Below are 24,714 nucleotides of genomic sequence, written 5' to 3' on the forward strand. Positions count from 1 at the left end.
TTTAAACTGTAAAGACATACAAGTTTATGCTCAACACTGTAAAATTATAATTAAAAAAGTTAAATTTTAAAAAATAAACAACAATTGCTGCTTCTAAATTAGAGATGCAACATACAAATATTTGGTATTTAGCCTATACTGCTGAACGCAGAATATTAATTTCGGACGAATAATGGAAGAATCGTCTGCCGAAGACAAAACTTAATTCGTTTACATCCATCTTTCTTGTTTTCTGCCCTGGAAAGGGTTTATTCGATTAACAAAATAATAATGAAGGTAAACAAATTTGTGAAGGGTCCGATTAAAAAAAAAATCATTTTGTGAAGGGTCCGTTTTTAAGTTAAAATATTTTGTGAAGCGTCCGTTTTTAAGTTAAAATATTTTGTGAAGGGTCCGTTTTTATGAAAAGATATTTTGTGAAGGGTCCGTTAACGGACCCAAATTTCTTCTAAACAGACCCCTGATTATAATATTACAATGTACAGTTATTATCATAATATCGATTGAATCTTTTCATAATATATGCATTTATTTAAAGACCGTCAAACATTCCATAGTGTAAAAATTAAAAAACAGTAAAAATTTCAATTTTTCAATATCTTAAAATTTTATTTAAGAAAAGTCTTTACTGGAGTATCTCTGAGCTTTTAATTCATGCGAAATTCAGTTTTTTTTTAAAATAAAAAATCGAAACTGTCATGTATAATGAAAATGACTGCCTTGTAGTAACGTCGTTGTATCATTATTTTTAAATATGACAACTAAGTGAGGGTAAAAATATGGTAATTAGAGAGAATGGAAACTTATTTGCAAAAGTTGAAGTATGTTAAAAATATTTGGTATTTTTTATAACGATGCCTGTGAATTTATATAATACCTGTTTCAAGGAAATTTTTCGTTTTAAAGCGGCAGTTTATTATGCGATTTTTCGAAAATCTTTAAAAATAGTGTCAACAAATGCTGGTTTGAGATATAATTGGTATGAAAAAATAAATGTATTTAATTTTAAAGTAGGAGGTGATAGATTTTTGTTGTATACACAAGTTAAATAGTCTATCAACTCAAAATTTAAATTACAAAATTTTTTTTTTGGGACAATGGCAATTTTACCATACAGATATTTTTCATGAATTTACTTTTCTGTTTAAGATTGTAATCTAATTTAATTTTTAACTCTGCACTTTAAATATGCAAGACAAAATGAAATGGAATAGTAAGTAGTGATAATAAATAAAGTAAGTGATAAAGTAAGTGTCCTAAATTAGAAACAATTTAAAACTTTGATTTCATAATATTTGTTTTGTTCACGATTATATTTCGCTTTATTTTTGTTCATATTCTCTACACTATATTCTCAAGCACTGAATTTTTATTTACGCTTTCAATCCAATTTATCACTATATAGATTGCGATGTTTATCATCATAGCGTTAAAGCTTCTTGAAACAGTAATACAGTCATGGAATTGCTTACACTATTACCTACAAAGAGATAGTTTTTAAACATTAAATTTGCCAAAAGCTTCAATTTTTCAATGTTAGTTTACACATCAAATTTTAAAAAAAATTGCAGAATTTTTTAAAATTACAGCCAAAACTTATATTATACGATAGCGTACAAAGTGGTTATTTTATTTTGCAATTTAATATCAGTTGACGGTCATCAGAAACTCTCTGGTGAGTAACTGATTATCTAACATAAAATTTAATGAGGTGACCTAGATTCGAATCTCAGCGTCAGTTGTTCGGTCGCACCGACCACCGTGCTGACACAAAATATCCTCAGTGATATGGGTTAGGATCATGGTTATGGATCACAATTATGATCATGGATTAGAATCCCCTTGTCATCAGGCTAACCTTGGGATGTTTTCGTGGTTTTTCACTTCTTGTAATGCAAATGCGGATCAGTTTGACGGATGTGAGAAGGAGATGGTTAATGGAAAATGATTGCATTTTCCTCAATTTTTGACTCGTTTTCACCATATATAACTTCATTGGAGAACAGTAGGGGAGAGTGAGGTAAATTGTAACATTTTTTACGTAACTATTTTTAACTGACAATAAATCCAATATATTATTAGTATTAATTGACAGACGAGTAAAGTAGACTATCCTCTACTAGAAAAAAAATACCTTATTTTAAAAGTTATTATATTAGTTATTAACAATTTTTGACAGTCGTGCTCTTGTTACAATTGTCCCCACTTACGGGTTCAATTGTAACAGTTTATAAATTCAACTAAAACATACTTAATTATACATATTATCATAGTTGTGATATATTTTTTATTGATCAAAATAGTAGTGGTATTTTAGGAGTAAAGATAATAATGAGTACCTAAAGGGTTAAACTTTAAGGGGTTAAAAATTTTAATTTATACTGTGAAAGGTGACAAATAAAATAATGCACGTGCAACATAATATAAATGATATAGGAAACTATGGGTGGTTCTTAAAGAGTTAAGTAATGGTTTATAAACACAAGATTATTTATTTTCAGTTGTTACAACCGTCCTTTTTAGACTTTAAATTTAAATCCTGCATTTGTTTCAAAATGGTTGCTATGCATTCAAAGCTATGTATTATAATGAAAAATTGTTTTAGGCAGTTAGAGCTTCTAAAATATTCTTATAATATAGTTTTAATAATAATTTAATTTTGATTAAACATTTATAAAGTTTTTTTAGTCATTAATCAAAGTTCTTGCAGTGCATTTGAATAAAAAAAAATATCCGATTTAAATCTGAAAAATGCAATTTAAAATCAAAAAAATCACGAACCTTGGGTTTATGATATAAAAATGATCCAAATTCCACCAAATTGTGATATATACGTGCATCGAAATAATTAAAAAAAAAGAAAAGGAAACACAAAGTATACAAAATTTAAATGCAAAATACCGCTTTAAAAAGTATGTCCCTTAAAATAAAATAAAAAGATAAAAATTCAAAAGCAATATTTTTTGGTACATATTTTATATCTATTCATAAATAGATCGAGTTCAGAAGAAACCATTATCACATTAAGAAAACATGCTTACAAATAGCATTAGTACGATTCATGCATAGCTTATATTTATTTAAATGCATAAAACTTTTGAAATTACTACCAAACGATATTTTAAAAAAAAGAAGAAAACGATTGTTTCAACTATAATATTTTTTAACTTCAAACCACAATACCTAAATATAAAAATCATTTTTTGCAGAAATGCAATTAATAAATATAGAAAATTCCTGAAATTTTATTTCCATGTAGGAAATATATAATCAAAGTTTATTTTAAATTAAATATTCATTTTAAACGAATTAAGTTTAAAGTTCGAAAGCCTCAACTAAAATAAACTTTTAAATGCATTTATTGAAATACTTTAAAAAACAATTGAAATGAATACAGAAATAGCAAAAAAAATTATTGTTACCAACATTGTGCCAGCCAGAAAAAAAGAATTCTAAAATCCAAGAAGAAATGGTGAAGCACCTTCTATCAAACTATTAGATGTAACAAATGCAAACTTCGAAATTGGAAACTGAGATTTTACTTAATTCGACAGTTACAATGCCAATATTCGAGGTCACATGTACTGGATCGACCAATTAAAAATCTAAATCAAATTTTGTTAACTACATCTACTTAAAATAGATGCAAATTTTTTAAATGGTTGCTGGATTCTCATCCTGGCGATATAGTTGGCTACTTTTTAAAGAAAATATTTTTTTTAGACGCAGCAAAGCATTTTTTTTTTAATTCTCATTTCAATTTTGAGTGTTCATATTTTAATGAAATGTAAAACTTAAGTGTGAAATAGACAATTAAGAAAGTCAAATAATTTTTTTTACTTAGTTATAATAAAGACAAATTTTTGTGATAACTTTCTTAATTTCTTGAAATTACATTTACTATTTATTACTGCTCAACGACGAAAAGTTTAAAAAAAAATATTATTAGATAATGCTATTATTAACGCAAGTTAAAACGAGGGAAAATATCTCAGTGTATTATAATTAGCTTCCTTGATTTATTTCTTCGTATTGCATAAAACATATTTTCACAGGAATTTAACTTTGACTTTTCAAAGAAATGTTAAAAATAAATATTAAATGTATCATATTTCAAACAAAAAATGGCGCTTTTTCAATATAGTCCTCATTAATGGCGAGATTTTGTATAATGTTATTTTGCGTTTCACAGTGGGTACGTGGAAATTTACATACAAATTGGCACGGGTAGGGGAAAAACGTTAATGTTACGGTTAGTGTAAGGCAATCGTTTTGCAAAATCTCTCTATTTCACTGTATAGGGCACAGCAGACAACTGTTTAGAACGAATAAAATAGTTAAGGGCAGACAATAGGTTAATGCTAGGTTGTTCCGATCAAGTTTAATATATATTTAAGGAAAGTTTTCTGAAATTTAGTAATAAGTTAGAGGTTTGAGAAATAATATTTATGCCAGGAAAAACAAGAACGCTATAACGTGTCTATGCTGTTTGATTGTCGGAGGTAACAGAAAAAAAGTTGTATTGTGATTATTAGATACAGGAAATCATCATCAGGTAGTCAAACAAGTCTACACGTCTCACTTTCATCACTGGTGATTCTTTAGATTTCGACAGTGCAGCGGGTATATGTTTCGCTTTATTATTTTGCGTTTTAAAAGGTGCAAATTTTTTACTTTGTTTTCGTCAAGTTTTCCAAAATAATATGCTAAGGTTCGCCCTTATAAAACATCCTTGTATAATCACCCGGTGATGGACAGCTTATTAAACATGATTAGCTTATTAAACATTATGAACAACTTATTAATATGATAAATAATTTTTTACTCATATCAGAAAACAAAAAAAAAATCTGGTTTGTTAAATTTAGAGTTAAATTTCTAAAAGTGACAGATGCAGTAATACTGTGCTAAATACAAATGTTATCACGAATACTTAAATCAGTGAAATCAAATGATGGCAAACTATGGTTGGCATGAAAAAGGGTTGTAAGGTTGCACGGATGATTGTTTGTCATGATTAGGTTGTCCGGTGCTATGCGTAAATCAGGGGATACAGCGCTCACCTATTAGTTGATGATAATGAATTGACCCAGGTTCGAATCCCAGTGATGGCTAACAGACTACTCCCTGCTCATGAGTAAGAAGCCCCTTGTTGTCGGATTAGCAATGGATGATTTCCGTCTTATTCCTCTTCATATAACGCAAATGCTGCTAAAATTATGCCATGAAGACTGATTTATCCAAATGCTTGATCCAAGAGTTCTCTTGCCTTCTACGTTGGATTCAAAATTACAATACTAAAGAGTTAGGGCCGGGAGAGCCTGGTTGGTCCAAGAGGTCGCGGGTTCGATCCGCGCAGACCGAATACAGTAGTGTAATAGTGACTGATGCACGTTAAATCTGTCGAGTATCAAAGTCTTCCATGTTCCCGTAACAAATCATACATCTGGGGGTACTGATTCAGAAGTTTCCTTGTCTTCTGGATTGGGTTCAAAAGTACAAGGCTACGGAGTTGAACATTTGTAGTCGTAAACCCAAAATTGGGTCGACTGTTCAACGACTGTTATAAAATAAAATTAAAATGCTAAGGCTAAAGTTAAAATACTAATGTTCAACTACGTAGTCTTGCCATTTTGAATCCAATCCAGAAAACAAGGAAACTCCTGGATCAAGTATTGGGAAAAAATTTGCCTTCATGGGGGACTTTTTTATGGAACTAACCAGCATTTGCGTTACATGAAGAAGATCACGAGAACCTTCCACGGTTAGCCTGAAGGCAAAGGGAATCTTACCCATGATCCGTCTACCACTGAGGATATTTCACGTCAGTACTGTGGTCGGCGCAAGCTGGATGCAGAATTCGTATCGACCAGCCATTGCGGGGATGCGAACCCGGTTCACCTCATTGCATGGCGAACGCTCTACTGAGCCACCGCATCTCATTATGAACCATTATATTTTTTAGAGGTAACCAACATAATTAACTATCACCTCAATGTAGAAATTTAGACCAACTTATGATGGTCCAATATAAGAATAGCAACTGGCGTTGTGGTTTGTTTACGTTGAACCATCACGAATTTCCATCGTAGTATCTAAGAAATTAAATCTTTGAACGATTATGAACTAACACCATCCCAATGAAAAATTCGAACAGATTTATGATGGTTCAACATTTAAAAAAATGTTCAGATGGTATATTCCTGAGAACCAACGAGAATTCCCATTAAACCATCAAAGATCATCATGGATTGTTGGACCATGAGAATCAAACTTCTCTTGATGGTTAACCATCATAGTATTAAAGTAGCATTTTCCATCATGGAATTGGAAGCTTGTTGACATATCAAAAACTATGAACACGTAATGAAAATTTTGTATGATGGTGACCATCAAATGATGTTGACCCATCATGGATCGCACTGAAACCAACATAAACCATCAATTTTTTTTGATGGAACCATCAAGAACTTTGACTTGGGCTACTGGCCCTGATCACTGTGATTAAGTTAAACTGTCTCAGTGGTAGACAGATAACCAATTTGAGTCTCTTTGAGTTAGCTAAACCATGACAGATTTTCGTGATTTTCGTCATTGTGTAACGCAAAGGAGATTGAGTTCTCCACGAATGGGAGTTTGTTCCTTTACTTAATCTAGAACGTCACTTGCTAAAAACGCGGAATTAGACTTCGATGGTCGCGTGCATTATTCTAAAAAGTGTTTTCTCCTAATAACCAGAAATATTTTTCTATTTTAAATTAAATTGACAAGAATTGACTTAAGATACGTATACATGAAAACTTACATTTTATTTTATTTTATTTTATAACCGTCGTTGAACAGCCGACCCAATTTCATGGGTTTACGACTACTTACGTTCAACTCCGTAGCCTTGTAATTTTGAACCAATCCAGAAGACAAGGAAACACCTGGATCAGTACCCCCAGAGGTATTGATTTGTTGTGGGAACATGGAGGACTTTGAGACTCGACAGATTTAACGTGCATCAGTCACCATTTACTACACGGGGAGTCTTCGGCCGGCGAGGATCGAACTCACGACCTCTTGGATATGGGCCCAGCGCCCTACCGACCAGGCTATCCCGGCCGAAAACTTACATTTGTAGAAAAGATAATTTTTCCTGAGTATTTAATAGAACAAGTAAGAGAAGTATTTAATATACAGTCTCTGGCCAAATTATTAGACGCACTATAAGATTCTATGTAAAATCTTAATTATCAGGTAATACTATACAGTTTTATTGTTTTTACGCGACTGAAACCGGTTTGCACTTGTTTACGCTAGTGCATCAATTGGTTGAATTAGACGATATATAATATATATTCGACGATCTAATAAATTCCATGATATATTATATAAATATAGAATATTTAATATATTAGGTATTATATTAGTATATTGTAATAATTAGACCAAATTATTAGAAACACTATAGTTTTTTAATAATGACATGTTTTGCACGAGTTTATATGCAATACTTTTAAATTTAAACATACATGTAATAGGTCTTTATTCAGGAGATTTTTCATAAATTGCCTATTTATTATTAACGTATTGCAATACAATGTTAACCATTAGATACACGAACGCAAACGAGTGCAAACCGGTTTCAGTCACATAAAAACAATAAAGCTGTATAGTATCACCTGATAATTAAGATTTTACATAGAATCTTATTCATTATTATTATTATAGAAGTACCTTATTCCAGCTAACTTTTTATGGTTTGGATAAAAACAACCAAATTTATTATGAATTCTCCTAGAGCAAATAGACGTAAAATTACTATTTATTTAAATTTAAACGATTTTTCATGACTAAATTTGTCGATCTTATAAACAAGAAAACGATATGATTATTTTTATATTAAAAACAAAAATCACATAATAAATATACTGGGTGTTATTAAAACTTTACGTAATAAGTAAGGTAAGAAGTATTACTTTACGTAATAAGTAATAAACTAATATTAAGCACGTAAAGGGGCACTGGTTTCTGATTTGCCTATGATAGCTGACAACAGAGAAATACTGTATGAACAATATTTCAAAAAAATTATCTTATTTTCAATTTTTTTGTATATGCATTAAAAAAAAAATTAGGAGTAAAAATTACCAATGGAAAAATTTCGAATTTGAAATGAAAGTTAAATTTGGATTTAAAAAAAAAAGTAAGTGAAAAATAATTTATTTATAGAGTTCTTGAGGTCAAGAATTATGAGCACGACAGAAAAATACAAAGCATTGTCGAAGAATATTCTACTAATAGTCTTATAACAGAATAGAAACGTTAATTTTGTTTTATGAAAGTTACATATTTTATTGATATTAAATCTTAAATTTAGGTATAATAAAAGTTAAGTTAAAGAAAGAAAGAAAAAAGAAGGGACCGTTGTGCAAACTTAAACATAAAATTAAAGTTAGCATGTGAATTAGCACAAAAAGCGCCAAATTACATTTAAAGATAAATATGATAGTGTGGCAACCTAAAGAATCGTAGACAAAGAACTTGACGATTTCAAAAATAAAACTTAGCAGGTGATTCTTTGGGCAATTTGCCAGATGTTGGTTTGAAACTTTAAAACGAAAAGGAAAAATTAGAATTGAAAATTAGAATTTTTCGTGAGAATTCTTAATTTTTAATGTTTGGATAATAATGTTTGTCACATATTTTGTTTCATGCTACTTCGGTTTTATGAAAGCTTATCACATATGCACTTGCATAAAAGGGGCATTTTATGCATTTATAAATTGTAAACCTTACTGACAATTTTCTCTCAGATAAGAGCCAGCTTTTATAAAAATACGAAAGCTGCGCTTTAAAACCCTTACTTGGTGTCAATTGGCTTACTTGCCCAAAATTGGTGTCAATTTTAGACAGCAATAATGTTAAATAGTAATAACTAATATCAAATTATAATGTATGGACGCCTACCCGAAAAAGTTTTACATGGCGAATTCTGTTTTAACCATTTTCCAGTATAAACTTTAATTCATGATTTTAATTATTTATTTGTGGAACAAATTAACAATTCAAAATGCTTTATTTTTCACAGTAAATATTTTCGAAATAATTAACATTTTAATAATTATTTCGAATTAATTAACAATTCTTTTATTTCGAATTAATTAACAATTAACGAAATAATTAACAATTCTTTTTTTCGGTTAGCATATTCCAGATAAAAAACTTTTTTTTTATTTATTATACTCCCGTGCTAAAACTTTAATCATATATATATCAACAACATATAACAACTTATATAACATATATATATATATAGTAAATAGTTTTTGCACTTATATTATTTTGTGCCTATATTAAGGTATCATGATAACATTACCAAATTTTAACACAGATCACAAAGCAATATTTTTTGCCAATATTTTAAAAAATCATTCAAAAGAACTCGGAGGTTCTTGATGTTCTAATAGACCCAAAAACAAGGTAAATTTTAATATATTCTGGGAGTTTATACCATTATTTATTTTTCAGTCTGGAAATTAAATTGAAATAATACTAATAATTTTAAATTTAGCAAATTTGTAAACTTTTTTATCTCTTATTATAGTTAAGGAACGCTTTATAACGATAATTAATTTTGACAAAATGCTACATTTTCTTAATCAAATAATAATTAATATTTCTGAAGATTTTATTGATAAAAACTAAGACGCTTTGAGCTTAAAGGTTAGACAGGATGTTAAAACTCATTTGCTTAGGTAAATTTTAAGTATTTTAAATGTTTTTAGATTTAAAAAGAAATGCTCAAAAATGTAGAAAACATTTAATTCATTATTTAGGAAATAATTTTCTTTCCTTAGGGAATTTTTTAATGAAACTGCAACTTTTAATAAATTTCACCATATAAGGAACTCTCTTTTCAGTCGTTAATTAAAAAATCGAATTATATAAATTGTAAAACACGAAATCTTCCCGGCTTAAGAAAATGAAACATGCCAAGTTTTACTTTAAAGTAATTGCTTGAAAGCCATTTTAACCTGATATTTGTAAAATATTAATAGCTCCAACCATAATTAAATTATTGTATCCTCTTTAACTGTATTTAATGCATGAAAATTACTTCATTATTTACTTTAGTGGAATTTCATGCAAATCAAACTAGGTTTGTCCTGCAGTGGACTGATCGTTAAGACACGGTTCCCATCAGATCACCGAAGTCAAGCATCACTGGCTGCGGTCAGTGTGCGGGTGGGTGACCACTCGGATCAGTCTGCGTAGGGACCGAGGGTGTGCGGTATTGGTCCTCGTTAAACTGTTCTTCCGTAAAATGCTCGACTTCGCGTGCAGGTCGTCGGGCTACCAAAGCGGGGGTGCCGTCTCCTCTACGGAGGATCAAAATTGTGTTGGCATGTCTTCGGATCATCCTCAGGGATGTTTTCCAGACCGTCGCCAATAGCCCATTGTGCTGCTCTAGTGCGATGTAAATGAACAAATCAATCGAACTAGGTTTCTCTGAAATTATATTATAACAGGAATTCACATATAGCTTGATTCTAATGAAATCTAACTTTCATTAGCCAGATCATTTGTTACAAAAGCGAGAAAGGTTATATTCTATTTATGACCTAAGATTTTATTGTTTTGTAAATCAATATACACTCTGAATTCAAATACATTAATATTAAAAGCCTTTATTCGTGAGCAAAAAGTGTATTTTTTATCATTTCACATCATTATTATTAGTAATGAATGTGTTCTTTCATTGAAATTAATGCACCTTCCAAATAATGCAACAAAAGTTATTCATAAAATTCCATCGTTATTTATAAAAATCGAAATCATAGTCAGTAGAGACTGTTGGTTGCGACAGCTGAGATAACATGAAAAGCTGAGGTAGAAGGATCGAGTATTGGATCGAAGACCGAAGGTAGGAGAACGAACCGGAATAGCTACCCGGTGACGCCCGCCTGCAGTATGAGATGTTTACAATCGAACGTTTAAGTTTTAATTGTTCTTTTAATAACAACTTTGAAATGATTTTAACGAATAACCTGTTAATTGGAGTTTGTGAGTTTCTTGATGGTTTGTTATCTTTTAAACGCTTAAAGATGAAGGGGTAAAATACTGTCTAGATTTGAAGTTCTAAAACTGTGTTCCTCAAACAATTCCCTATGCTTTTCCGAAAGGTAAGACTTAATTTTTTTAAGAAAGATGAAGTTTAAAATTGAATAATATATGACAATCATGGGTGTGCAGGTAAAATAATTGAGGATCTAATATTTACCAATATTTAGGTGATGCATTAACTTTAAAAAAAAGGCAGCGTTTTTAATACCTAAAAGCAACACTATCCTGACGCTAGCCAAATGTAATTCTATTCTGTAGATCAAACAAAACAACCTCATCCCTCTAATTAAATTTGTATTTCAATCAAGTAAAAATTCGTAAATGTAATGTTGCTAAAATTAATAAACGTCAAATTTCGCGAATCTGCAATATTTGAATATTTCTTCATTGTATGTTTTTGTTGACTGAAAAGGGAAATTAATCCAAAAATTAAAATTCAAGATAGATAAACTGTTATGCCATGCAAGCTTAAATATCGAAATAACTTTACATAGTCAATGCTATTTTTGTCGTACCCGATTCTAAATACAACACTTAGCTGCTATATAAAATTTAATGCTCTGCATTGAATTTTCAACTTCAAAGATGCTTCGTGACTAGAAAAGTTTGAGAGCCTCTGGACTAGTTTATCAATATATTTTCTTTTCAACTCTTCTCTGTAAGCAGAAGTTTCTGACATTTTCTCTCAAGTGCATGAAGCGAGAAATAATCTTAAATGTCCTCCGCAAAGCTACATATCCTTTTTTTCGATAAACGGATGTCCTTCCCTTATAAAGGTAGATAAAAAAATTAAATTATAGTAATAAAGTATCCAATCTTGTGATAATATTGGTATTTAACTTAGACCTCTTCGTTTCAAATTCAAAAAGCAATAGATTATTTTTTTCTATAAATTATTTTGAAAGGAATTTCTAAGTGAATCTAATTAAATTAAAATTATTGTCTCCAAATGCTACTAAAGCAGAAGTGCCTTACTTCGGAAAAACCCAAAGAAGAAGAGATATTAAAATTAAGAAATACGTAAATAACATCTATATTTTTGTGCAAGATGTTTTATATATTGGATTCGAGGGAAAGTTCTGTCGTATTTTAAATAGGCAGGTGATTTTTCTTGTAAATAAAAAAAACATCTGCCTAGTGAGTTAATCGAATTTTTTTTGTTTTTTTAGCTGCTGTATAATATAAAATGCGTCCCTTTTTACCATTCATCATTTATTTGTGATATTTAAAGTGAAAAACATGTCAGTTGATGAAGTGCATTTACGACACTGCATTTTATATGAATTCCAAAAAGGAAGCAACGCATCGGTTGCATGTAAAAATGTATGTGCGGTTTTAAAAACAGAATACCATTTTTTTGCTAGAAAACGAACTAGATGGCGCCACGAGATCTAGAACTCTTACTAATTAACAATTTTGGAAAGAGAAAAATGAAATAGATTTAGTACTTCCATGTAGATGTTCATGTTCAAATCAAGTACTGTTCTCCAGTGAGATTATGCATGGTGAAAACGAGTCAAAAGTTGAGAAAAATGCAATCATCTCCTTCTCACTTCTGTCAAACTGTTCCGCCTTTGCATTACAAGAAGAGTAAAACCACGAAAACATCCCATATTTAGCCAGGTTGAAGACCTAATCCATGATTATAATTGTAATCCATGACCATGATTCTAGTCCATATCACTGAGGACATTTTACGTCAGCTCTGGGGTCGGTGCGAACCGGGAGCAAAATTCGTACCAACCAGCTAACGTTGAAATTCGAACCTCGATCACCTCATTAAATTTTCTGGTAGCCCATCAGTTACTCACCAGAGAGCTTCTGATGACCGTTAACTAATATTAAATTGCAAAATAAAATAAACTTATATGCTACCGTATAATATAGATTTTGGCTATAATTTTAAGAATTCAGCTGATTTTCTTTAAATTAGATGTGTAATTGAAATATTGAAACGTTTAGCAAATTAATTTTTTAAAACTATCTCCTTCTAGGTAATAGTGTAGGCGATTCCGTGACTGTATTACTGTTTTAAGAAGCCTTAACGCTAAGACGATAAACATCACAATCCATTAAGTGATAAATTGGATTAAAAAAGCAGATAAAAATTCAGTGTTTGAAAATACAGTGTAGAAAATATGAACAAAAATAAAGCGAAATATTATTCTGAACAAAACAAATATTAGGAAATCAAAGTTTTAAATAGTTTCTAATTTAGGACACTTACTTTATCACTTACTTCATTTATTATCACTACTTACTATTCCATTTCATTTTGTTTTGTAAAGTTAAAGTACAGAGTTAAAAATTAAATTTTATTAAAATCTTAAACAAAAAAGTAAATTCACGAAAAATATTTGTATGTTAAAATTGCCATTGTTAAAAAAAATTTATAATATAAATTTTGAGTTGATAGATTATTTAACTTGTGTAAACAACAAAAATCTATCACCTCCTACTTTCAAATTAAATACATTTATTTTTTCATGCCAATTATATCTCAAACCATCATTTGTTGACACTATTTTTAAAGATTTTTAAAACATCGCATAATAAACTGCCGCTTTAAAACGAAAAACTTCCTCGAAACAGATATTATATAAATTGACAGGCATCGTTACAAAAAATACCAAATATTTTTAACATGCTTCAACTTTTGCAAATAAGTTTCCATTCTATATAATTACCACATTTTTACCCTCACTTAGTTGTCATATTTAAAAATAATGATACAACGACGTTACTACAAGGCAGTCATTTTCATTATACATGACAGTTTAGATTTTTTATTATTTTTTTAAAAAAAAACTGAATTTTGCATGAATTAAAAGCTCAGAGATACTGCAGTAAAGTCTTTTCTTAAACAAAATTTTAAGATAATGAAAAATTGAAACTTTCACTGTTTTTTAAGTTTTACGCTATGGAATGTTTGACATTCTTGAAATAAATGCATATATTATGAAACGATTCAATCTATATTATAATAATAACTTTATATTATAATAATAACATCAAAAAACTGAAAAACTTTTATGACAAAGTTTAAAATAATTGTCTTGTGAAATTATTTTGCTCTCATTTCAAATTCTTCTAAGAATAATGTTATAAGCAATAACGAATGAAAATATGTTTTTACTAAAGATGCATAAATTTATTTATTTATTTTTATTTGTGTATCGTCAAGAAATGCTTAAAACTATACATTTTAAAATTAAAATTCCAATTTTTATAAATATGAAAAGCTTCTCTGATATAATATTAAATTTTTGTGCACTTAAGTCTAATATTGTAATTTTTAATTAATTGCATGCAAGATCTAAATAAACTACACAGAAAAAAGAATACAACAAAGCGTTGTATTTGCAACAATTTTAAGAAATTCTGAAACTATGGCTTTTAATAGAAACTTGTCATGTCGTGAATATCTATTTTAGAAACTTCACACATGTATGAATAAAAAACCGTAAATTTTCCCTTTTTTTATTGAAACTTTTTTTAATCTTCATAACAATTAAAAAGAAAGTTATAAAATTAATGGGATTACCTCTTTTTTCTGTTAAAAAAATGAGCCCTTCATAATCATTAATGACTTTATGATATACTTATCAAAAGCGTTGAAACAGAAGTTATTAAAAGTTTTTTTTTAAGTCTTTAAAGGTGTTAAATTTGACACATGTGTTATTATGCTATAAATGCAAGGATCTAAAAAAATTCCATGAATCACTAAGTACTTCAATAAAAAATTGCATTTTAGAATAGAATGTCATCTTTATATTTATGTTACAAAACAATTTTGTCTCGGAATCAGGGTTCTAAGAATTTGGAAAATAATGTTAGTTTCCAGCAAAACGTTCTGGAAACTAGTAAAAATATTAGCACCTTTCCCGTTGTAATATTTATTTTCTGCTAAATTTGAAATTTTTTTAAATATTACTATGCACAAAAATCAAATACTTAGATTTGGAATGTTTGTAATATTTTTTTTCTGCTAAATTTGAAATTTTTTTAAATATTACTATGCACAAATATCAAATACTTAGATTTGGAATGTTTATCACAAGTGAATGAAAGTCTTACAACATTGACATAAAATTAATAAAACATAAAATTTTTTGAAAGAAATTTCAAAATATTATGTTTTTACGATTAAATATTTATATTATATGAGAATTTGCAATTACTCGTAATTAAGTTTATCATAGCGGTTTTTTTATTTTATATATATATATATATATATATATATATATATATATATATATATATTTTTGGAAATTTATAAATTTTAGAGCAAATTCTTCAAGTCCGCTTGGCCCAAAGACTTTCGAAGAAGACTTCCAAAATCCCAAACTGCTCATAAAAATTACTCAATTGCTGTAAATAAAAAGAAATGATAATTATTTTTTTTCTAAAATAAAATAAAATTTAATAAAATTAAATCAATTTACTGAATTTAATTTAAAATGTAATTAAATTAAAGTTTTTTCATATTTAATACTATATTAATTTAATACTATATTAAGAGGTCTCGGAAATTTCGAATTATGCTTTAAAGCGACTATTTTTGAACAAGCTGTATTAAGCACTGATTTCATCATAAATTTATGAGGTTTTACAAAAATTAAGGTCACACATTTTTATACGGTACGGTTTTTCGAAATCCTACTACTAATCAGACACTATTACGCAGGTAAATTTCGAATCGTGCATTTGTATAAGAACTTTCGTTGTCCGCGGGCTATTTGGATCAATTCTATCGTGAATACGTGTTTTCTAAGTACTTTTTTAACAATTATACCCATGAATTTTTAATTTATTTTTAAATAATTTTAAAAATCCTGATATTTTTAACTATCACAACTCATGAATCACAAATCGCGCACATGCGTTTTTCGTTCTCAATTTCCCGTTATTTTTATGTATTTCTAGATTATTTTAATTCCTATATTTTCAACACGATATTATTGTAAAATCATGGAAGACTTTTTTGATTATTGTTGAAAACACGAGCGAGGACGCAAATAAATATATCACTCGAACTTAATTCCCAAACCAATTTATTTACATAAATATTAAACTATAAAAAAATATCTGATCTTAATTAAAAAGCAGCAAAAATATACTCGATACTCAAAATTTATTAGTCGCTAGTGGCGACTGGGTGACCGTATTTGAATAATGATATAAACACAAGTGTCAGGAAATATGCTTCTATTTTCGTTTTAAAAATCAATTAAAAAAGATTTTCTTCAAGTTTATATACTATATACTTTGCTATAAGATTAAGGTGTTTGCAAATTGTATTAAAAACATTAATCTTCTGCATTAATTTTGAAATTTCCAGAAAATTTAGCCTAAAAATTATTATAAAATGTAATGTATCCAATTTTTCAAAAATTAGCTCACTTCACTTGAAATTCATATTTATATTTATTTAAAATGCAGGAATATTTTCAGACTGTATAAATATTAGGGATTATTTTTATCACATATTCATGAAATCCATGAACTGAAAAAGTGCTGAGTCTAATTATTATTTCCTCCGAGGCTCACTGAATTTGAAATGCCGTTTCAGCAGATTCTATTTATTTCCAAGTCACGTATATTTTATTTAATTGTAGCATGTCGACCTCGATTATGCTTTTTGCAGTTGATAGATTTGTTTGCAAAGTTTTAAATGAAACATTTTAGCAAAGTAATCTAATAGCACATGAAATTGAATTAGGCTGCATTTCGTTCTCGATTGCTTACAAATTATCTACACACCAAAAAATTTAAGCAAAGTTCTTGTATTTAAAGACGTTTATTAGTATTAGGAATAAATTTTTTTCGCCATTTTATTTTCGTGCAAAGAATTCCGAAATATTATATTAACGTGGTTTGATTCTTGTTTCGTATAATTAGTCGAGTTACAATTACGTAAATTTAACCCTATAAAAACTTTTTTTTCAATAATATTATGCCTTCATATTTATGAGAATGAAATTGATTACATTAAAGAAATTCCTTTAGCTTATTTAATAAAATTAATATGATCCTTAAGAGCATTTTCATGAAATGAGTAGGACTTTTTAATTTTTACCTGCTGTTAGGAATTGGCATTAAGCTTGAATTTCAGTTATTAAAACGAACCGAATCTATAAATCATGAGTTTATAACTCGATGAAAATTGATAACAACGAAAGAATTGATAACAACAAAAGAATTGATCTCACAGAAAAAAATAGCTCAACTGTGTTGACCTCTCACCTTGACCCTACACTAATCTTTACTGTTACCCACATTTATGTAAGCAAAGCTCACCGGTCATACAATTTTGTATTTTCTGAAGTTATCAACAGGTAGAAGTTCAAATCATAGGTTGGACAATAACTCCCTATCAAAATTTAAAAATTAATGAAATTGATGGGAAGCATAATTCCCACAAACTTAAAAAGGGTTAAAATAACTTTAAAACTTTAGATTTTTTGTTAAACAAAACAAAGTTAATCGGAAAGACTTTTATAAAATATGAAACTAGACTTACGGGGTATAAATTATCTTTTCGAAACATTTTCTATAATATAAAGATGAAAAAATCGTCATACCTTTACTATATCATTAAAATTGTTTCGTACAAACTCTTCATTACGTTTAACATTTTGACAAATAGTTGGGTATCATTTGATAACAATAATCAAAACGATAATAAAAGTTGACAAAATAGCAATTTAAAATTGTTTAGAAATTGTCACCATTTCAAAATAATCTGTGGATGTTTCTGGAGTAGGTTGGAATAGTTAAGTTTTTTAAGTTAAGTTTCAGTTTTACTCGCTGTTACAAATAAACATTATGAGATTTGAGGGAAAATATTGTGTTGGTTTACATAATTTAAATCCAGAGAAATTGTGACTAAAAAGAACTACACCGAATGAGTTAAATGCAAGATAAATTATATTTACGATTATGGTAACATGGTGGTAAAGATTATTTCTCAATGGTATCATGGTGGTATTATAATTTCCCTAACATGGCAAAACTCCATTTTTAGTTAAGGATAACATTATTACTTGAACAATCCAAAACATAGATTAAATAGTTCTTTGCTCCATTAATTTATTTTCTGTTTAAAGTAGAAGCTTTTTAAAATATATTGCAATTTATGTTATTTTATTCAACTTATATAGCGTAACTTATCATTAGCAGCTAAAAATATTTAATATTCATGAAAACACATTTATAAAGAAAAGATAATTTAAGAAAAATTTAGTTGATTTTAAATTAAATCTCAAAATATCTTTCAGAAAACACTGTATGGCCAAAAGAAACTTTTAAATTTGAGTTCAAAGCTTATTAAGGAATATTAAAAGCGCGTAAACGCAAATTTGTAAAAAAATATTGTCCAATTATGAAAAAGTTTTTTTTTAATTATTCTTTTGTTTTAATCTGTTACAAATAACTAAATCAAAGGCACTATAAGCATTTTTGCACTTGAAATTGTGTTTAAATAGTTACTAAAAAAAGAGAGGAATTAATGAAGTCGCTATATACAGACTCTATTATAGAATTAATTTAAAATATTTTAACAAAAGCTTTCAAAAATAAATTTATTCACTTTTTTCTTTACTTATGTTTCCAAACATAGGCTAATTAATCTAACTTTAAAACAGTTAACATTGTTGAAAACTTATTTATAACTTGATTTTAATTATAAAAAAAAGTAAAAGGAAAAAAGAGAGAACATAATTTATGATTATCCCAAAAGAAAAGTTGCGAAAGTTTTTAGTGTTTTTTTAACCCTTAATTATGTAGAATTTAATTAAGATGAAGGGCAATTAAGGAAATAAATTAATTTAAACTTTTAAAGTCTCGAAAATATTATGCATCATTAATGTAAGAATTTTAAGTCAAAGATAAATTATTTAATATTCAATTGAACGTAAAAATGTCCGATTCACTAGTTTCGATAATTGACTTTAACCATTAAGAAAGTAATTTAAATGTAATAAGAGTTCCGTAAAAATGATTATTAAATAAACTGATTTTATGAAATGTATATTAATAATTTAAAGTTGTGTGTATAACCATAAAAAAATGTGTGTGTTCCCATTTAAAATATTTTAACTAATCTCAAGGAGTAGATAAATCAGTATTAGTTTATTCATTTTTAAATTATATTCATTCCTAAAGTAAAGAAATTAAGTGCCAATACATGAATATTTACAGCAAAGAGAATTTATAGTACCGGTCAAAAGTTAAGACTCGCTCTTGAATTTTTAAAATTGAACAAATAACAAGGTTTTTAAACTGAAAATCACAGCAAATTAACTTTATTTTCATATTTTCAGATACACTTGCGCCGTAAGTACTATAATTTTATGCATAACTTATGAATTATCTCATTTTATGTTCGTAGAAATATGCTCCTTTAGCCTTAATCACAGCAGCGCATATTTTTGGCGTTCTCTCTATTAGTTTTTGCAATGCTCTAGTTGAGATATGGTTCCAGCAACTAAGTAAAGATTCCCAAAGTTTGTTTTGATTGGTACATCGCATTTTTCGAATGTTTCTATTGAGTTTTCCCACAATAGCTCCATAGGATTAATATCTTCGGATTTAGGGGGCAATCTATGTGTTTCAGTACTTTTTTTTCTTTTCTTTTGATTCGACATAGTTTCTACACAATTTCTATTGATGTTTCGGATCGTTATCTTGCTGAAAAACCAATCATTGACCAACGATTCTCTGCGTACATGGAAAAGCACAACGCTGCAATATTCTATAATAATATTTTTCAGCCATAATTCAATTTATTCTAACAAGATCTCCAACTTTGTCGCCGGCAAAATATCGCCTAACCATGACTGAACCTCCATGTTTCACAGTGTGTAATAAGCATTGATTTGTCATACGTTTACCAACTAAACGACAAGCATACTGCCTTCGTTTGCTTCCAACAATTCAAAGTTTGACGCGCCAGTAAACGAAACGTTTGACTACTGTTCTAAAGACCAGTTAACATGTTTTTTAGCAAAAGTTTTCGCGGTTTTCATTTGGATGTAACGTAAATACTAATTATTTTCATATCAAAAATTCTTGCAAAATATGATTTTACTCATGTAGTTAAATTACAAGTTACTTTGATATTTGGGTTGTGTACAAAAAAAAGCGAAAGTACAAAAATAATAATAGTGCTTCACAACTTCCCCTGTGATGATAGGCTATATATCAAAAAGGATGCTAAAAACATGATTGATTGAAAAAAAAAATTATTGCTATTATGAGTATTCAGATTGAATCCTATTACCGTCAAGCAATCTGAAAAACATTTTCGTGGTTTTCCTTTGCTCTTATAGAAAAACTTGATTTATTTTTACATAGTTTTATTTAAAAAAATATATAGATAGGTTACTGTAATCTCTTTTTAATAAATATGATTTTTCATGATATTTAGATGTGGTATTTTTTTTTTAAATTGTTACGCATCGCATTTTTTTAGTTATAATAATTGATTTTAAAGCAGCAATAGTGCTCTAATAAAATTCAAAGGGTTTTAGTTTTCAGTTCGTTCCGTTAAATGCATGCATCACATAAAAAAATATTTTAAAAAATGCTGAAATAAGCATTTATACTGTAGTTATGATAGAGTTATACTCTTCCAACTAGTAACTATAATTGAATAAGCAAATATCATTCATTCAGTTGTCGAAAGTATGTATTTTCGTGTAATCGGAATGATCTCTGGTTTTAAAACTTCAATAAACAAACAAATAAATTACAAGAGATATATAGACGTCTTTAAGCAACATACAAGACAATATACTGGTTTGCAGAAATAAAAAGAAGTTAGAATTTGAATTAAACTGCTTTTTAATGATAGTCACTGATTACTCGTAATGCTTTTGTACGGTGGGATTTCCGGAAAATAATATCGATGAAGAGTCTCTATTTGTGCGTAAAACCGGTCTTTCTTCGCGGTCTATCAACCGCGATGGTTCAGGGGATAAGGAGTTCACATTCCAATGAGGTGAAAAGGGTTCGAATACCGGCAATGGCTGGTCGATACAAATTCCGCATCCGGCTTGCACAGCCAACAGTGTTCGATCACAGTGCTGACTTAAAATATCCTCAGTGGTAGACGGATCGTGGGTTAATGTCCCCTTGCTGTCAGACTAACCATGGGAGAGGTTCTTGTGGTCTTCCTCTCCATGTAACGCAAATGCGGGTCAGATCCATCAAAAAGCCCTCCACGAAGACAAATTTCTCCCAATACTTAGTCCAGGAGTTCCCTTTTCTTCTGGATTGGGTTCAAAATTACAAGGCTACGGAGGTGATGATTAGTAGTCTTAAATCCAAAAAATTGGGTCAGCTCTTCAACGACGGTTATAAAATAAAACATAAAATAAGAGACTCCCCCACGAGAGTCGTGATGGCTCAGGCGATAGAGCGTTCACCTTCCAATGAGGTGAACAGGGTTCAAATCCCAGCAATTGCGGGTTGATAAGAATTCCACATCCGGCTCGAATGGATCACAGTGCTGACTTAAAATATCCTCAGTGGTAGACGGATAGTGGGTTAGAGTACCCTTGCTGTCAGGCTAACCGTGGGGGGTTTTCGTGTTTTCCTTTCCATGTAACGCAATTACGGGTAAGTTTCATCAAAAAGTCCACCAATAAAGCACATTTCTCCCAATACTTTGTCCAGTAGTTCCCTTGTCTTCTGGATTGGGTTCATTAATTAGAAGGCTACGGAGTTGAACATAAGTGGTCGTAAACCCAGAAATTGGGTCTGCTGTTCAATGACGATTGTAAAAAATATAAAACATTCCCGCTCGGAAACGTAAGAAGTCCTTATCCCCTATATTAGTATAGTATTATTAAAGAATAAAAAATTATATTCGTTTTCTGTTATCTCCTTGATGAATTGAAAAATGTCAATTATATAAGTAAATAAAGACATCTTCATAACTTACAGAGATAATACCAAAAAAACTAAAACGGTAAGATATTACTAAATTAAGAACTTCATTTGCATCAAAAATATACAAATTGGAAGTAGTTGCCGACATGTTTCAAGCACTCAGAAACAGGCGCCCATTTTCAAGACTTGTTAGTCGTGAATGATAAGAAACAAACGGCATGTTTCCATTTTTCTATTTCAATTCACCTTTGTTTCTGGCACATCTTGCACCAGTTTTCAAGATGTGCGCCAAGTTCTGGCACCAATTTTCAAGATGTGCACATTCGCATGTGGCACATCTTGAAAATTGGCACCTGTTATTGAGTGCTAGAAACATGTCTATTGTTATTTTCAATTTGCATGTTTTTCACGTAAATTAAGTTTTTAATTAAGCAATATCAAAATAACTTGCGTTATAGTTGGAAAATGCTCAATAGTTTATTGTTATGTTCTTTTGAACATATCATGAAGTATACGAAATTTATGAAATTTTTTAGCTATAAAATCCAATAAAATGCTAAATTTAAGTCCGATCCAATAAAATCCAATAAAATGCTACATTAAAATAATGCTTAAGATTTGAATATCCTATAAAATGCTAAAATAATTTGTATTGAAATTAACCAATAAAATGCTAAAAGGGCATATCAACAAGCACTTTGAGATAACATTTTCCTCAATAATATGCTCTTAATTGTGATCCTCTGAATGTGTAACGAAGCAAAATGAATTTTAAAAAATAATTATATTTCTAAAAATTAAAATCTATGAAATATTACCTCCTGAAAAGCAAATTATACAATTCCATATAGTCTGGCACTTTGAAATAAAATTTCTGACAACTGTTTACTTTGCTAAGAAATTTTGCAAAGCAATCAAAAGGTAAAAAAAAAAGTAATAAATAAAATAAATTATTGTTGAACAAAAGTTCAGAATTCAGAAAAAATCAGAAAAACATGATTAAATTTTTTTTAAAAAATTAGATTTATGAAGCATTTTTTCTTAACTTCAGCAAATAAGGCGTCTACTAGTTTTTTTTTTCTTCTTTTTTTAATTTCTATCTTCGATTACTGAAATGCTTTTATTAAAGTGGAAATTGCTGCAAGGAATTAAAATTCTTAAAAAAAGAAATCTCTTGCAGGATTCAGTAAACTTAATGATTCCAATAAAAGTAAATAGGCTTTTTAAAGGAATTTGCTTTCTTTAAAATGAAGTAATTACAATTCAAATTGCTTTGATCCCCCCCCCCCCCAAAAAAAGCAACCTTTTTGTAGTTGAACGCTAATAGAGTCTTTTTGAAAACAGAAAACTTTTGCGGGTGTTTTTCTTTCGGGCACGTTCTATTCTACGTTATATTATATATATATATATATATATATATATATATATATATATATATGCTGCAAGGAATATATATATATATATATATATATATATATATATATATATATATATATATATATATATATATGTATGTATATATAATGTCTTTTAATAGCCATTAATTATGAGAAGATAGGACTCTATAGAGCTATTTCTAATAAATAGATAAATTATGGTTCTAGATGACTTTTGTTTATTTAAATGACTTTTGTTCATTCGGAGTACTTTGATTTTCCCCATAGTTCACATAGAGATTTTCCATAACAGAGATGTTAGTATCGAGCACAGAGTATTGTAGTCATAAAGATATGAAAAAGTCACGAAAATGTGGACTATCGCGCCCCCTTTTTTTTGGGGGGGGGGGGGATTCTGAAAGAGAATCGGTTGCTATAAATTATTTAACATAATCGAACGTCAACCAAAGCGGAAATTTTAAACATCTCGATTTTTTCTGATGTCGCCCTGTAGACTTCAAGGAATTTTCTGGACTTTCTCAATGATTATCTTTGCAAACATTATTAACTTCAGAAAATAATCTTTTAATTGGAATGTTGACTTGTTACGGCTCTTTCTGAAAGAACTATTTCTATTTTTTAAAACTAATGGGCCTATTCCATTTTAAGCTTTGAATGCAAATACGCGTATGAGAAGTTCTATTTCTCCGACCAAAAATATTTTCAACTATCTAAGAGGTTTATTTTTTTTTATTAAGTTTAAAGCTGATGAAAATAGATTGATGGTTAATTACTTTCACCCCATTTTCTCCATTATTTACTTTCATTAATCAATCCCTCTGCAATATAATGAAACCAATTACAAAATACATAAACATTTTCAAAACACAAATATTTGAGAAAACAAAATTAATTAACGAATAAGTGCAAAGGAAAATGTTTGCAAACAAAAAATACCTATTATAATGAAGTATTTAACAATCTATCTTTGAAGGAACTTTTTTTTATATAAGTACATGAGCTAAAAGGTATTAATACTGTATGTTGAAAAAAAAGTGAGTTCCAAAGCTCTTCTGTAAATTTTGTTGAAAATTGTTTATAATTAAACAAATAATATCTCTAAATGTACGTGTCACAAATTCGATTTTTTATAAATTTTTTTTTATAAAAATTCATCATAAATGAAGCTGCTCTATAAAAATTGCTTTAAGAAAATGCATTTCTTATTCTTGTATTTTCAAGGACTTTTTCCTGAATACGAAGCTCCAAGAGGATGAAAACATATTTCATTTAATAAAAAAAAGTCTTTTGTTTATGGTTATGGTTAACA

General features: G+C 28.9%; 2 protein-coding genes across 2 annotated transcripts in view; one reads left to right on the plus strand and one right to left on the minus strand.

The window, feature by feature from the left end:
• Positions 1–3,568, minus strand: part of LOC107454551 (cholinesterase-like) — a 125,247-nt gene extending 121,679 nt beyond the window's left edge. The window contains exon 1 of the transcript XR_015435749.1: positions 3,423–3,568. The gene's annotated coding sequence lies outside the window, so the exon portion shown is untranslated. The remainder of the gene's footprint in view (positions 1–3,422) is intronic.
• A 7,469-nt stretch (positions 3,569–11,037) lies between these two features.
• LOC107454552 (zinc transporter ZIP3) overlaps positions 11,038–24,714 on the plus strand; it is an 80,135-nt gene continuing 66,458 nt past the window's right edge. The window contains exon 1 of the mRNA XM_087167470.1: positions 11,038–11,171. The gene's annotated coding sequence lies outside the window, so the exon portion shown is untranslated. The remainder of the gene's footprint in view (positions 11,172–24,714) is intronic.

Source organism: Parasteatoda tepidariorum, chromosome 7, assembly GCF_982258835.1.
Source record: "Parasteatoda tepidariorum strain Cologne lab strain chromosome 7, Ptep-v5.0, whole genome shotgun sequence".
NCBI classification, from domain to species: domain Eukaryota; kingdom Metazoa; phylum Arthropoda; class Arachnida; order Araneae; family Theridiidae; genus Parasteatoda; species Parasteatoda tepidariorum.